The 14,528-nt window shown below is 33.0% G+C and overlaps 2 pseudogenes; both read right to left on the reverse strand.

Moving 5' to 3' along the window:
- Positions 1-596: 596 nt before the first annotated feature.
- On the reverse strand, positions 597-1,610 carry LOC141511906 (putative E3 ubiquitin-protein ligase TRIML1 pseudogene; annotated as a pseudogene).
- Positions 1,611-8,754: 7,144 nt separating this feature from the next.
- LOC141511907 (putative E3 ubiquitin-protein ligase TRIML1 pseudogene) lies at positions 8,755-9,768 on the reverse strand (annotated as a pseudogene).
- Between the last annotated feature and the right edge of the window lie 4,760 nt (positions 9,769-14,528).

Genomic DNA, 14,528 nt, shown 5'->3' on the forward strand with positions numbered 1-14,528 from the left:
AGATACTTTGAGATATGTAGAAATAAATCACTTAGGGGTGGCTAGGTGGCACAGTGGATAAAGCAACCGCCCTGGAGTCAGGAGCACCCAGGTTCAAATCCGTTCTCAGACACCCAAAAATTACCCAGCTGTGTGGCCCTGGGCAAGCCACCCAACCCCATTTGCCTTGCAAAAACCTAAAAAAAGAAATAAAAAAAGAAAGAAATCACTTGGGGAAGGTGGGACTTATTTCACTCACTGAAGGAGTCCCCAGTACTATATGAAGTTGAAGCAATTGGACATTGAATAGGGTATAAATGTTTTGGGGGCAGGTAAGTGATGCCTTAGATAGAGCACTGGCTCAGGAGTCAGGAGGATCTAAGGTCAAATCCAACCTCAGACCCTTGATACTTACTAATTGTGTGAATATAATGGAAAAGATAAGGTCTATTTTGACATTTAAGCTTCAAGTTCTTTATGGATCAGTTCAGCATACAATTTCAATTCATGAAAAATAAATCATTGCACCACTTGTTTTCAGTTACCTGTAATTAAGTCTCTTGAACAAATGTTATCACTTTGACCCTTTGTTAGTCATAGACCTATAAATGAACTTTCTAAATGGATACACATGGGGAAATAACAAGAGATCTGGAGGTGTTATCTTCATTTTGAAAGCAAGGAGAGAAGAAAGACCAAAGAGGTCCTTGGAAGGCAATAGTTGACACACTATAGATAAGCAATCCATCTGTAACATTGTAAAATGATACATGTCTATTTTCGTAATCAAGGAAAATACCAATCTTTTCTTATGGGTTTTTTTCCATGTGAAACTTACCCCCAGTGTGTGAGATTTCAAGGAAGAAGTTATCTCTGAGTTTGAAGGTTTTTCAGGGCAATTATTTCTCCAGGTAACAAAGAGGGGTTTCCCTTCTTGCTAATGGAATCCTTACAGATCCCCACTTCCCATTCAGTCATGCCTGCCACCTCCACTTCCCAGTAGTGTATACCTGATATGAATCTTTGAGCACTCAACACTGTCGCAGAATAGTTGAATCTCTCCGAGTTATCAGGGACATCTTGGGGGACACGTGTCTTTCACGCTCTTCAGATTGAGAGACACAATGAGATAGCGATTGGCTGTTTCAGGATCCAGTGTTATATCTCTCTGGAGATCATCATTTCTCTCAGTCCAGTAATGCAACACATTGTCCATTTGGAGAAATCACCTTGTGGATATTGAAGTAGCTGTGCATCACTTTTATTCAACAGGTCTTTCACATCCAGGATTGTTTTAATATCTAACTTTTAAAAATCTAATCCTAATTGGGTGGCCATCCTTTGTAGTTGTTGTACTTGTTGAGACAGTTTTAACTCAATGTTCTTTAATTTTTTTCAAGTGTTTTTTTTCTTCCTTGTCCAGTTTATAAGGTGCTGCTGTTCCTCCTTCCTCAAAAATAGGCACATTCTGTTGTATTTTGATACAACAGCCTGTTTCATAATCTGTACATTTGCCTTACACCATGTATACTTCTCTTTCTCCTTAGCTATTACAATTTCAGTCTCATTAATTTTTCCCATAAATCAATTAATAACTCTTGGGACTTCTTTGGGTAATTCCAAGTAGTCATTTCCAAGGGAAAGCCTTGATGTTACCTGAGTTCCAAGACTGGCAAATAGTTGCCAGAGACTATACTATGGTGAGCTACACAAAACAAGTTGCACTTTTTCTTCTATTTGTCATAGGTGGTCAGGGTTCTGATGTACTCCAAGAAAACTAGTTCAATTCAGTTAGTTCAGCCCAGCACAACAGTTTTTAACATAGGTCTGGGAATCAGTTTATTTAATGAAGAGTTTGTAAATTCCATTTTGCTACAGAAGTCAAGACTGATGTTTAAAAATAAATAAATAATTGATACTGTGGGATCCTATGATGCATATGCATACATATATATATATGCACACATAGAAACACACACATGTACACACATAGATACATTCATATAGGCATGCATATAGATTTACATATGCATACATATATAGTCTCTAACAAACATGCACACAAGTGCATTTGTCTATGTTGGTTGATGCATGCCCAGATGATTCTCATAGAAATTTGGTAGTTGCGGAAAAAGAAATATTTGTTTCTCAAGTCGATGATGCCCTCTTAGTAGCTTTTATTTTCCTTCTTCTTGAGGGAATGGAGGAGGATTGCTAAGGAACTGCCTGCATTCTATAAATTTTCTTTGGAACTCATTCCTTCTTAGAGATATCATGAAAACTCATCCCTTACTACCCTTTAAATTGTTTTTCTATTAAATCTAGACACTCTTTCTTAATACTTCTTAGATGCCTTTAAAGTCATTTTAAATTCATTTATAGGATGTCTTTATTCAGCTCTATATGGATAAATTGAAAAATAAATGGTTTGATAGCCTATATACATTTATGTTATGCTTTTCTGTTTTATGTATTATATGACTTATCTCCTCCAATAGATTATAATATCATAGAGAAAAAAATATAATTTACTGTTCATATTTTTAACTCATTCTTAGCACAATGCTTGCTACAACTTAGTGTCTTTTATCAATTCTATTTTTAAGGTGATGACAGTCTGCTATTTAAATGATGTTATTCTGCTGATATTCAAAAGAATCTAAGACTTGTAGGGAAAGGAAAAAATATTTTAAAAGGCCAGATGCTAACGATGAAATTTAACTAAGATCAATGTGAGCTGTTTCATGGATCAAAAGATCAATTGAACAAGGTACAGAGTCATGTTTAGAAAGTAGTTCATGTGAAAATTATAAAACTTGTTTGGTGAAAGGCAGGATATTATGAGTCAGTATTGTCTGGGGATGAATTATTTTCCTTTTTCTTGCCTCATCTTCCTCAATCAATATAGAAATACTTGTAAAACTTTAAATTCTATAAGATGCAAGTTATGCTTGTTGGAGTTCGACAGTGCTAGTCTAATCTGCCCTGGTAACAACTCTGGAGAGGTCTGTTCTTTGTGCCATATTTTATAAGAGATATTATCTTCAGGAGATTTTAATATTTTTGTATCATGGATCTCTTTTTCTGATGAAATTTATGTACTCCTAAGAATAAAGTTTAACTGCTTAACATAAAATGCACATTATTACAAAAGAAATAAATTATATGAAAAAACATTTTAAAATTATTAGAAATCAATGGGTTCCCAGATTCCAGGGTAAGAACTCTTGAAACTCAAGGATATTGAAAGCATGTCATATCAGCTTTAGTTGAAAAGAACATCATAATTAGTTTTTATTAAATGATTGACCCATGCTACCAAAATTGTATTCAAACATTAAGAATGTTTTCCTGGGGGCAGCTAGGAGGTGCTGTGGATAAAGCACCAACCCTGAAGCCAGGAGGACCTAAATTCACATGACCTTGGGCAAGTCACTTAATCCCATTGCCTTAAATAAATAAAACTGAAAAAAACCAAATGTTTTATAGAATAAGGATCACTGAGTAAAAGTTGGAGTGAAATATTTCAGCACTATATAATTAAGGATTTTAAATAATTATATATATATATATATATATATATAATGTATATGAAAGAGAGAGAGAGAGAGAGAAACAAATAAACAAATTTCTCAGAATAAATTTGATTCCCTATCATGGCAAATCTTCAAGTGAAGCATAATACTGTTCTTGGGAGTCATGCTTCTGGTGGAGATTGACCTAGATTCTACCTTAAATTTCATCTAATTCAACAAAGGGAAAAAAAATTTGTGCTTTATTTCACTGCTGCCTATCAATTTATTATTCAATAAAATGTGATATTTGCCATACTTCATTGTTCAGTAAAACGTCAGTGCTTTTCCTACTTTATTAATCACTAAAAGCATAGATTTCTTGTCTTGTAGTCACAGTCAAAGGGACAAGACTTTAAACAAAATGTGAGAACAATATGACTAATATGGAAATATGTTAAACATATGTACAACCTATATAAGATTGTTCACTGCTTTGGGAAAAGGGGAAGAAAAGATATTGTGGCAGAAAAAATGTAGAACTCAAAATCTTGGAAAAGTATTGATGTTGAAAGCTATTTTTGCATGTAATTGGAAAAATAAACAGGGAAGAAAAAATATAAAAAAATTCAAAAATTTAAAGTGAGTAACATTGCATAGAATATATGCAACTAATTTCAGTTATTAAATTAAAATGTCTGATTTTCATAGGAAACAGAATATTGACTTCAGAAACAACAAAAAACTGAATAGCATTAATAAAATAGAGTTCATCACTTTGGAAAATTCTATCAGGTTATCATAGGAGAAAAACTTGCATCATAAAGCAATATGTCATTTTAATGTCTTTAAGCATCAAATGAGATTGCAACTAGTTTTGAGCTTATGAAAGAATATTGCTAACAAATTCAATTTCAGAGAAGATATTACTCCATAGGAAAGTAAAGTAAATTTTATTATTGGTTAATATATTAATAAACATAAATTATACATTGTTATTAGAATTATAAGAAAAAATCTTTTAATCATTTTTAGTGCTCACTATAACATAGATATCCTGTCATAGAGATAAAAAGAAAGAGACAAGACTATAAACTAAAATTTAGAACAACATCCCTAATATGGAAATATGGTAAATATAACTGTACATGTACAAGCTATTTCAGATTGTTCCCAAGTCCCAAAAGCTTAAAATTAAAGTTCAGTAAACTGAGGCGGCTAGGTGGCACAGTGTATAAAGCACGGGCCCTGGAGTCAGGAGTACCTGGGTTCAAATCCAGTCTCAGACACTTAATAATTACCTAGCTGTGTGGCCTTAGGCAAGTCATTTAACCCCATTTGCCTTGCAAAAACCTAAAAAAAAAAAACAACTCAGTAAGCCCAGTTGTAAGAACAACTATAGGGCAAAATCTATATTGGGTTTCATATAATGTCAAGTGCTATATAAAGACTTCAGTAACATTTTGCGGATGTCCAATGACATCATTGGAAGACATAGGTGAGAATTACAGAAAATAAACCTTCATAAAGAAAGATCTTGAATAGCATTTTTAGAATACCCACAATAAGGACGATTCAGTTCTTTTGAAATCATCCTCTAAGGGATACATTTGTTGCTTATATGTTAGATTATATTTACCTAATAATTTGAAAAAATAAGCTTGAAAATTTTGAAAAAAATTTGAAATAAAAGATTTTATCTCATATGAATAGTATTATTCAAAAGGAGAAGTTCTCAGTATTATAATTTTAACTACCACTAAGGGAATTAGCTTGTAATTAGCTTATCAAGAAAAGTTGTAACATAATCAAAACTCTCCATTTTGAATCTTATAATTTTTATCTTTTTTGGTCACAAATTCTTTTCCTCATAGATCTGACAGTTAAACCATTCCTTGTTTTACTATTTGGTTTATGGAATTGCTCTTTTTTTTTTAGGTTTTTTTTTTTTGTAAGGCAAATGGGGTTAAATGGCTTGCCTAAGGCCACACAGCTAGGTAATTATTAAGTGTCTGAGACTGGATTTGAACCCAGGTACTCCTGACTCCAGGACCGTTGCTTTATCCACTGTGCCACCTAGCTGCCCCTGGAATTGCTCTTTTTGTTTAAATCAAGCATCCATTTTAACCTTACCTTAGTATAGGATTCTCTAATTCTTTTTCTCATTCTTAGACTTTTTCTCATTCTTAGACTCAGCATCAATTCAGGCAAATCTTTCCAGGCTTCCCTGAATTCCTATCCCTCCTGGTTTCTAATAGAACAATAGTGTTCCATGACATACATATACCACAGTTTGTTAAGTCATTCCCCAATTGAAGCACATTCACTCAATTTCCAATTTTTTGCCACCACAAACAGGGCTGCTATAAATATTTTTGTACAAGCGATGTTTTTACCCTTTTTCATTATCTTTTCAGTGCATAGAACCAGTAATGGCATTTTTTCTCATTCTTAGCATAATCCTAAATTTTTCTCATTCTTAGATTGTCCTTTCTGGTCATATTGGCCAGTCTGAGAGTTGTGAGGTGGTATCTCAGAGATGCCTTAATTTTCAATTCTCTAATAAGTAATGATTCGGAGCAATTTTTCATATAAGTATGGATTGCTTTGATTTCCTCAGCTGTAAATTGTCTTTGCATATCCTTTGACCATTTGTCAATTGGGGAATGACAATAATTAGTATTTTTAAGAGGAAAAAGAGAAAGAAAATGAAAAGAAATCTTAAATAATTTTTATGAATTCTTTGAAAAAGACCAAAAACTATGTATAAGGTATTGAGTCATGTTTGATCTTCATAATTTTATTATATTCATATGTGATTTTTTTGGTGATCTCTTCTTAATTATTGTAATGATTATTTGTTTCACATTAATGGCTCTGTTTACTCTAATCAGTTCATGGAAATCTTTAAATGGTTTTCTGTATTCCTCATTTCTTATAGCACAGCAATAATTTTTATATTCATATGCCATAATTTCTTGGCAAAGATGCTAAAGTTGTTTGTCATTTTCTTCTGCTGTTCATTTTACAAATGAGGAAACTGAGGCTAACAGGGCTAAGTCATTTACATTGGGTCACAATCTAGTAAGTGTTTGAAGCCAGATTTAAACTAGGAAGATGCGTCTTTCTGACTCTTTCTTTGCTCTATCCAATGTGCAACTTAGCTGCCAATTTGCTCTTTGACTTCTCCTTATTATAAGGTTACATTGTTAAGTCTCCATTTGGAACTGTGGCTAGGTTTTTGAATTCTATTGTTTCAGAATCTTACTTGTCTCAGTCTGATCCATTTATTTATTGCTCTATTCTCTCAGCATTTACAGATGGTTTCAATGACTAATTGCTTTAATAATATAGTTTGGATCTGGGAGAGCTCTCTTACTTTCATCACCATTTCTTTTTTATATTTCTCCTGTATATTCTGATTCCTTTTTAAAATGAATTTAGTATTATATCAAGTTCTATAAATTCTCCATGTGTAGATCCTCCTTTAGGATTGTTGAGGAAAAGTGCTTGCTAGGATCTGCGAGTGATTTTGGCAAACTTCTGTTGGTCTCTGTTCTGCTACGTTTTGTACTTCAATGACAATAAAAGTATTGGGTTAAATTTAGGGAATTGGAATACAGTTCAATTTGTCAAATTATGTTGGAAATGCAACTGGAGATAGATGAGATACAAGAGTTTGCCAAAAAATCAGCAAAAAACATTCTGTTCAAATCAATTGGTTATATGGAATTTACAATAAAGATTATATTATAATTTTTATTATTTGTAAATTGCTACTAATTCATATAAGTAAAATTTATGAACAAAATATATGTAATATATGTATTTTTTCTTTTTATGGGGAACAAGTTACTAAACATTTATCAGCACAACAGTTTTTATTTATTTTTATTTTTTTGTATGCCAAATAACATTTTTTATTAGTTCATAATTTCATCATAATTCAAACATATATTTCCTTAGGAAAAACAAATATAACACCAAGATCTCAGGTCACTTTTTTTTCCCCAAATCATTAGCATATGTTTATTAGATATAGCAGCTGATCAAATGTTCAGATAAAGAAAAATGGTGCATCTTAGTATATAAAATATTAAATTTCACACCTAAATAGTACAACTTGCTTTAAAGATTTTTTCAGTAGACCAATTGGAAGATTTTTATAGTCACATACTCCCCAAACATATGCTTCATACCAGGAGGATTCTAGGGTCTCAGAGGGAGGTTTTGTCAGTCCACAAATGGAAAAACATAAAAAGACCTCAAGGACTTCATCCTTTTCTATGACAGCAAAGTTGAATGTCTTTCCTGACAAGCATCTATCCTCCTAAGAGTCAAAGTCAGTTCAACTGGGGGGAAAGAGGGGAGAAGAGAGTGGGTGTGTAGCCCTAGTCAATAAATCATCCTAATCTCCACTGCAAGGCTTCTAATCTTTTTTGTGCATAGGATTTCTTTTGTCAAAACCCCTTTCTCAGAATGGAATGTTTAATGCAGAGTTGTAAAAAAAATGAAAAATATTAATCTATCAAAATATTAAATGTTCCAAATAAAAGGTAAGTTGATTAGAGAACTCCTTTTCATCACTAACAAAACTTTTACAGAAAGATTTAACTTCTGATAAGGTCATGAAGTGGAACTCAGCAAAGGGACCAGTACTTTACCTGATAACCCAAGATACTTTGAGATATGTAGAAATAAATCACTTAGGGGTGGCTAGGTGGACAGTGGATAAAGCACCGCCCTGGAGTCAGGAGACCCGGTTCAAATCCGTTCTCAGACACCAATAATTACCCAGCTGTGTGGCCTGGGCAAGCCACCAACCCCATTTGCCTTGCAAAAACCTAAAAAAGAAATAAAAAAAAGAAAAAATCACTTGGGGAAGGTGGGACTTATTTCACTCACTGAAGGAGTCCCCAGTACTATATGAAGTTGAAGCAATTGGACATTGAATAGGGTATAAATGTTTTGGGGGCAGGTAAGTGATGCCTTAGATAGAGCACTGGCTCAGGAGTCAGGAGGATCTAAGGTCAAATCCAACCTCAGACCCTTGATACTTACTAATTGTGTGAATATAATGGAAAAGATAAGGTCTATTTTGACATTTAAGCTTCAAGTTCTTTATGGATCAGTTCAGCATACAATTTCAATTCATGAAAAATAAATCATTGCACCACTTGTTTTCAGTTACCTGTAATTAAGTCTCTTGAACAAATGTTATCACTTTGACCCTTTGTTAGTCATAGACCTATAAATGAACTTTCTAAATGGATACACATGGGGAAATAACAAGAGATCTGGAGGTGTTATCTTCATTTTGAAAGCAAGGAGAGAAGAAAGACCAAAGAGGTCCTTGGAAGGCAATAGTTGACACACTATAGATAAGCAATCCATCTGTAACATTGTAAAATGATACATGTCTATTTTCGTAATCAAGGAAAATACCAATCTTTTCTATGGGTTTTTTTCCATGTGAAACTTACCCCCAGTGTGTGAGATTTCAAGGCAGAAGTTATCTCTGAGTTTGAAGGTTTTTCAGAGCCATTATTTCTCCAGGTAACAAAGAGGGGTTTCCCTTCTTGCTAATGGAATCCTTACAGATCCCCACTTCCCATTCAGTCATGCCTGCCACCTCCACTTCCCAGTAGTGTATACCTGATGTGAATCTTTGAGCACTCAGCACTGTGGCAGAATAGTTGAATCTCTCCGAGTTATCAGGGACATCTTGGGGGACACGTGTCTTTCACGCTCTTCAGATTGAGAGACACAATGAGATAGTGATTGGCTGTTTCAGGATCCAGTGTTATATCTCTCTGGAGATCATCATTTTTCTCAGTCCAGTAATGCAACACATTGTCCATTTGGAGAAATCACCTTGTGGATATTGAAGTATCTGTGCATCACTTTTATTCAACAGGTCTTTCACATCCAGGATTGTTTTAATATCTAACTTTTAAAAATCTAATCCTAATTGTGTGGCCATCCTTTGTAGTTGTTGTACTTGTTGAGACAGTTTTAACTCAATGTTCTTTAATTTTTTTCAAGTGTTTTTTTTCTTCCTTGTCCAGTTTATAAGGTGCTGCTGTTCCTCCTTCCTCAAAAATAGGCACATTCTGTTGTATTTTGATACAACAGCCTGTTTCATAATCTGTACATTTGCCTTACACCATATATACTTCTCTTTCTCCTTAGCTATTACAATTTCAGTCTCATTATTTTTTTCCCATAAATCAATTAATAACTCTTGGGACTTGTTTGGGTAATTCCAAGTAGTCATTTCCAAGGGAAAGCCTTGATGTTACTTGAGTTCCAAGACTGGCAAATAGTTGCCAGAGACTATACTATGGTGAGCTACACAAAACAAGTTGTACTTTTTCTTCTATTTGTCATAGGTGGTCAGGGTTCTGATGTACTCCAAGAAAACTAGTTCAATTCAGTTAGTTCAGCCCAGCACAACAGTTTTTAACATAGGTCTGGGAATCAGTTTATTTAATGAAGAGTTTGTAAATTCCATTTTGCTACAGAAGTCAAGACTGATGCTTAAAAATAAATAAATAATTGATACTGTGGGATCCTATGATGCATATGCATACATATATATATGCACACATAGAAACACACACATGTACACACATAGATACATTCATATAGGCATGCATATAGATTTACATATGCATACATATATAGTCTCTAACAAACATGCACACAAGTGCATTTGTCTATGTTGGTTGATGCATGCCCAGATGATTCTCATAGAAATTTGGTAGTTGCGGAAAAAGAAATATTTGTTTCTAAAGTCGATGATGCCCTCTTAGTAGCTTTTATTTTCCTTCTTCTTGAGGGAATGGAGGAGGATTGCTAAGGAACTGCCTGCATTCTATAAATTTTCTTTGGAACTCATTCCTTCTTAGAGATATCATGAAAACTCATCCCTTACTACCCTTTAAATTGTTTTTCTATTAAATCTAGACACTCTTTCTTAATACTTCTTAGATGCCTTTAAAGTCATTTTAAATTCATTTATAGGATGTCTTTATTCAGCTCTATATGGATAAATTGAAAAATAAATGGTTTGATAGCCTATATACATTTATGTTATGCTTTTCTGTTTTATGTATTATATGACTTATCTCCTCCAATAGATTATAATATCATAGAGAAAAAAATATAATTTACTGTTCATATTTTTAACCCATTCTTAGCACAATGCTTGCTACAACTTAGTGTCTTTTATCAATTCTATTTTTAAGGTGATGACAGTCTGCTATTTAAATGATGTTATTCTGCTGATATTCAAAAGAATCTAAGACTTGTAGGGAAAGGAAAAAAATATTTTAAAAGGCCAGATGCTAACGATGAAATTTAACTAAGATCAATGTGAGCTGTTTCATGGATCAAAAGATCAATTGAACAAGGTACAGAGTCATGTTTAGAAAGTAGTTCATGTGAAAATTATAAAACTTGTTGGTGAAAGGCAGGATATTATGAGTCAGTATTGTCTGGGGATGAATTATTTTCCTTTTTCTTGCCTCATCTTCCTCAATCAATATAGAAATACTTGTAAAACTTTAAATTCTATAAGATGCAAGTTATGCTTGTTGGAGTTCGACAGTGCTAGTCTAATCTGCCCTGGTAACAACTCTGGAGAGGTCTGTTCTTTGTGCCATATTTTATAAGAGATATTATCTTCAGGAGATTTTAATATTTTTGTATCATGGATCTCTTTTTCTGATGAAATTTATGTACTCCTAAGAATAAAGTTTAACTGCTTAACATAAAATGCACATTATTACAAAAGAAATAAATTATATGAAAAAACATTTTAAAATTAATTTTTTAGAAAGATTTTATTTATTTTGAGTTTCACAACTTTTCCCCCATTCTTGCTTCCCTCCCCCCACCCCCCACAGAAGGCATACTGTTAGTCTTTACATTATTTTAATGGTATACATTGATCTAAGCTGAATGTTATGACAGAGAAAACATATCCTTAAGGAAGAAGAGTAAAGTATGAGACAGTAAAATTACATAATAAGACAATTTTTTTTATTTCTAATTTGAAGGCAATAGTCTTTGATCTATGTTCAAAGTCCATAATTCTTTCTCTGGATACAGATGATATTCTCCATTGTAGTTAGCCCAAAATTTTCCCTGGTTGTTGGACTGATGGAATGAGCAAGTCCATCAAGGTATTAAAGGCTTTGAAGACAGCGAAAATTCGCAGAACTGAGAAATGGAGTGTTTATTGTTTGTTTGTGAGGAAGAGTAAGGTGGCCAATATAATTGAATTGAAACTGAAGACTATGTAAGGAAAATCAATGTAGATTGCAAGAAAAAATATATATATGCACACACAAACATGCAAAAAAATTGCTTTTCTACTGTTTATTAGATCACTTGAAACAGTACAATATAATGGATGGCACGACAGTTGTTGAAGTAGCTTGGCCTGGAATCAGTTCTTGCTTCTGACACACACCAGTTGTGTGATTTGGGAAAGTGTTAATGTGCAATAGGTCATACTTTTAAAATGTAAGTTGCCAATCTACATTAGTCAGAAGAGTTTCCCCCTAAGAAATTTCTTATATTAGTGAAATCATAGGACTGGTCATTATCTTTATATATTTAAAAGAACTCTAAGACCATTTCCATCTATTATCTCATTTTATTTCCAAAACTATATAACTTTGTGTGGCAGATAGAGTAGATATTGTTTTACACAGAGATAATAATAAGATTGGAGGTCTTAATTTTAATCAATATTTATTTATTTTTATTTCATTTCATCCCCAGTATATCCTGACTGAGAATACTTAGTTAAGTAACCTTTAATTGACTGGGTTCTGGACTTATTCCAGTTCACTGATCTAGTTGAAAAATCTTCTCTAGATTATTAAAACTCTGAAATTTAAAGACACTTTACACAGGTTTCAATGTATAATCTTTACCATGTAGTTTAATTTCTGTTTGAAAAAAAATGCATTTTGGCCTGAACAGAGGAGATATTGCACTGATATAATAGTGGAATTAGAAGGGACAATAAATCAGAAGGCATTCTTGGCTCTTTTCTTAAAAAAATAGGATTGATTGTAAAACTTGAAGCAGGAATTTTCTTTGGTGATTCACCATTGCTGGTATGAAATACTATTCTCTATGGTCCCTCTACTTTTCACTCTCCTTTCTATTACAATACTATGTTTTGACATATTATTCTGTCCTATCTAGGTAACCTATAGTGCAAATTAATTCATAATCTAACCTTTTTTGAAGGGAAGAGTAAATAGTAGTTGGAAGAAAAAAAGTAACACTAAAGGAGCTCCAGAGAGAAAGAAGGAAAGAGCCAAGTGTTGCTCTTTTTAATAGATAAAAGAAATAGACATTTCTTCACTGGTGAAGTTGGGACAGTTATGCTTCCTCCAGATCTTTGAATTACAGGGGAGTTCTAGAATGCCTTGGCTGGCTAGGCACCATTTTTTATCTCTGCCCTCACACAGTGAGTTCACTATATGCCACTTCAGCATCACAATTTTAAGAATTTGTTAAATATAGGAGGAAAAATAAGCTACAAAGAAAAGCATCAATTTTCCCCCTTTGTTAATTTTTCAACTCATATGTCTCTTCAATACCAATAATTTGAATTCCCTGATATATTTTGGGCATATTTCCTATACTAGATATGTAACTATAAATATAACACATCAATATAATCCATTTAATTGTGTCATCTAATTGATTCAAGATCTAAGAGATGGAAGCATACTTTTCAATGATCCAGAATAACCTCAACCATGCCTATCAATCTATATACCTTTTGTCAAGTTCTTTACCAATGGTTCCTTATTTAGTCCTTACAACATGATGACAGTCTTCACTATATTCTCTTGAAACTCCAAAGAAGGGGCGGCTAGGTGATGCAGTGGATAAAGTACTGGCCCTGGAGTCAGGAGTACCTGGGTTCAAATCCATTCTCAGACACTTAATAATTACCTAGCTGTGTGACCTTGGGCAAGCCACTTAACCCCATTTGCCTTGCAAAAAAAACCGAAAGAAAACAAAGAAACCCCAAAGAAACCAATGTAATATTTGTCCTCAGTTTTTATCTTGTTCACACTTCTATCAAACCATAAAAATACATTAAAAATCCTCATTACAACATCCTTTCATAAGTCTCTGCAATGAATGTGTTGGAGTCTTCTTATTCCCACCATAAGTTTCTTTCTTGAATTTTGGATGATTTAAATTAATTTTTGGGAGTGCTTAATATGATAAGCCCATTTTTATTCAAGAAAAGGGATAATGAGATATAGAATAAGAGATCTTAAAAATGGTTTAGAAGTAGTAGGTCTATCATTTTTGATATAGGAAACAAAAGATAGTGGTTGGTTAGGGAATTTTTTTTGTAGTTATCATGTATTTATTTCCTTCTTCCCTCCTTCCACCAAATGAAAAAGAAAAAAAGAAGATAATTAAACACTTTTAACTAATAAACTTAAACAACAAAAATAAATTCTTATATTGACCATGGTAAAAAATGCTTATTTTTCTGTATATGTTAGTCCATGAATTGTATTTTTGAAGGTGGGTGGCAGTTTTCATCATTGGTTCTCTTAAACAGTGATTGAGCTTTGCATTGTGTATAGAACTTGATTTTAAAAAATCAACATTTTTTCCAATATTAATGTCATAATACAAATCAATCACACCATTAAATGGTATATGGTCTTCATTTACATCATTAATGGAAATGGTAATCAGGAAAGCAAAAGAGCTACAATTATTCTTGAATATATAGTCCCTTCTTTCTCTTTCTTTGATTGTCTTGTAAGTTATAAGCTAAATAATGTTATTACTGGGTAAAGTGGAAAGCACATATAAGTAATTTTGAAACAGTAAATTCACAACTCAACCAAGAATGTATTAATGTATCTCTAGCCTAATGTTTTCTTCTAGTTTCTCCAACATTTATCTTTTTCCTTTCAACTTTATCCTGATGGACTTGAGGTACAACCTCAGAATTTCATTTATTTCTAAGTTTTC

This window comes from Macrotis lagotis, chromosome 2, assembly GCF_037893015.1.
Source record: "Macrotis lagotis isolate mMagLag1 chromosome 2, bilby.v1.9.chrom.fasta, whole genome shotgun sequence".
In the NCBI taxonomy this organism is placed as follows: domain Eukaryota; kingdom Metazoa; phylum Chordata; class Mammalia; order Peramelemorphia; family Peramelidae; genus Macrotis; species Macrotis lagotis.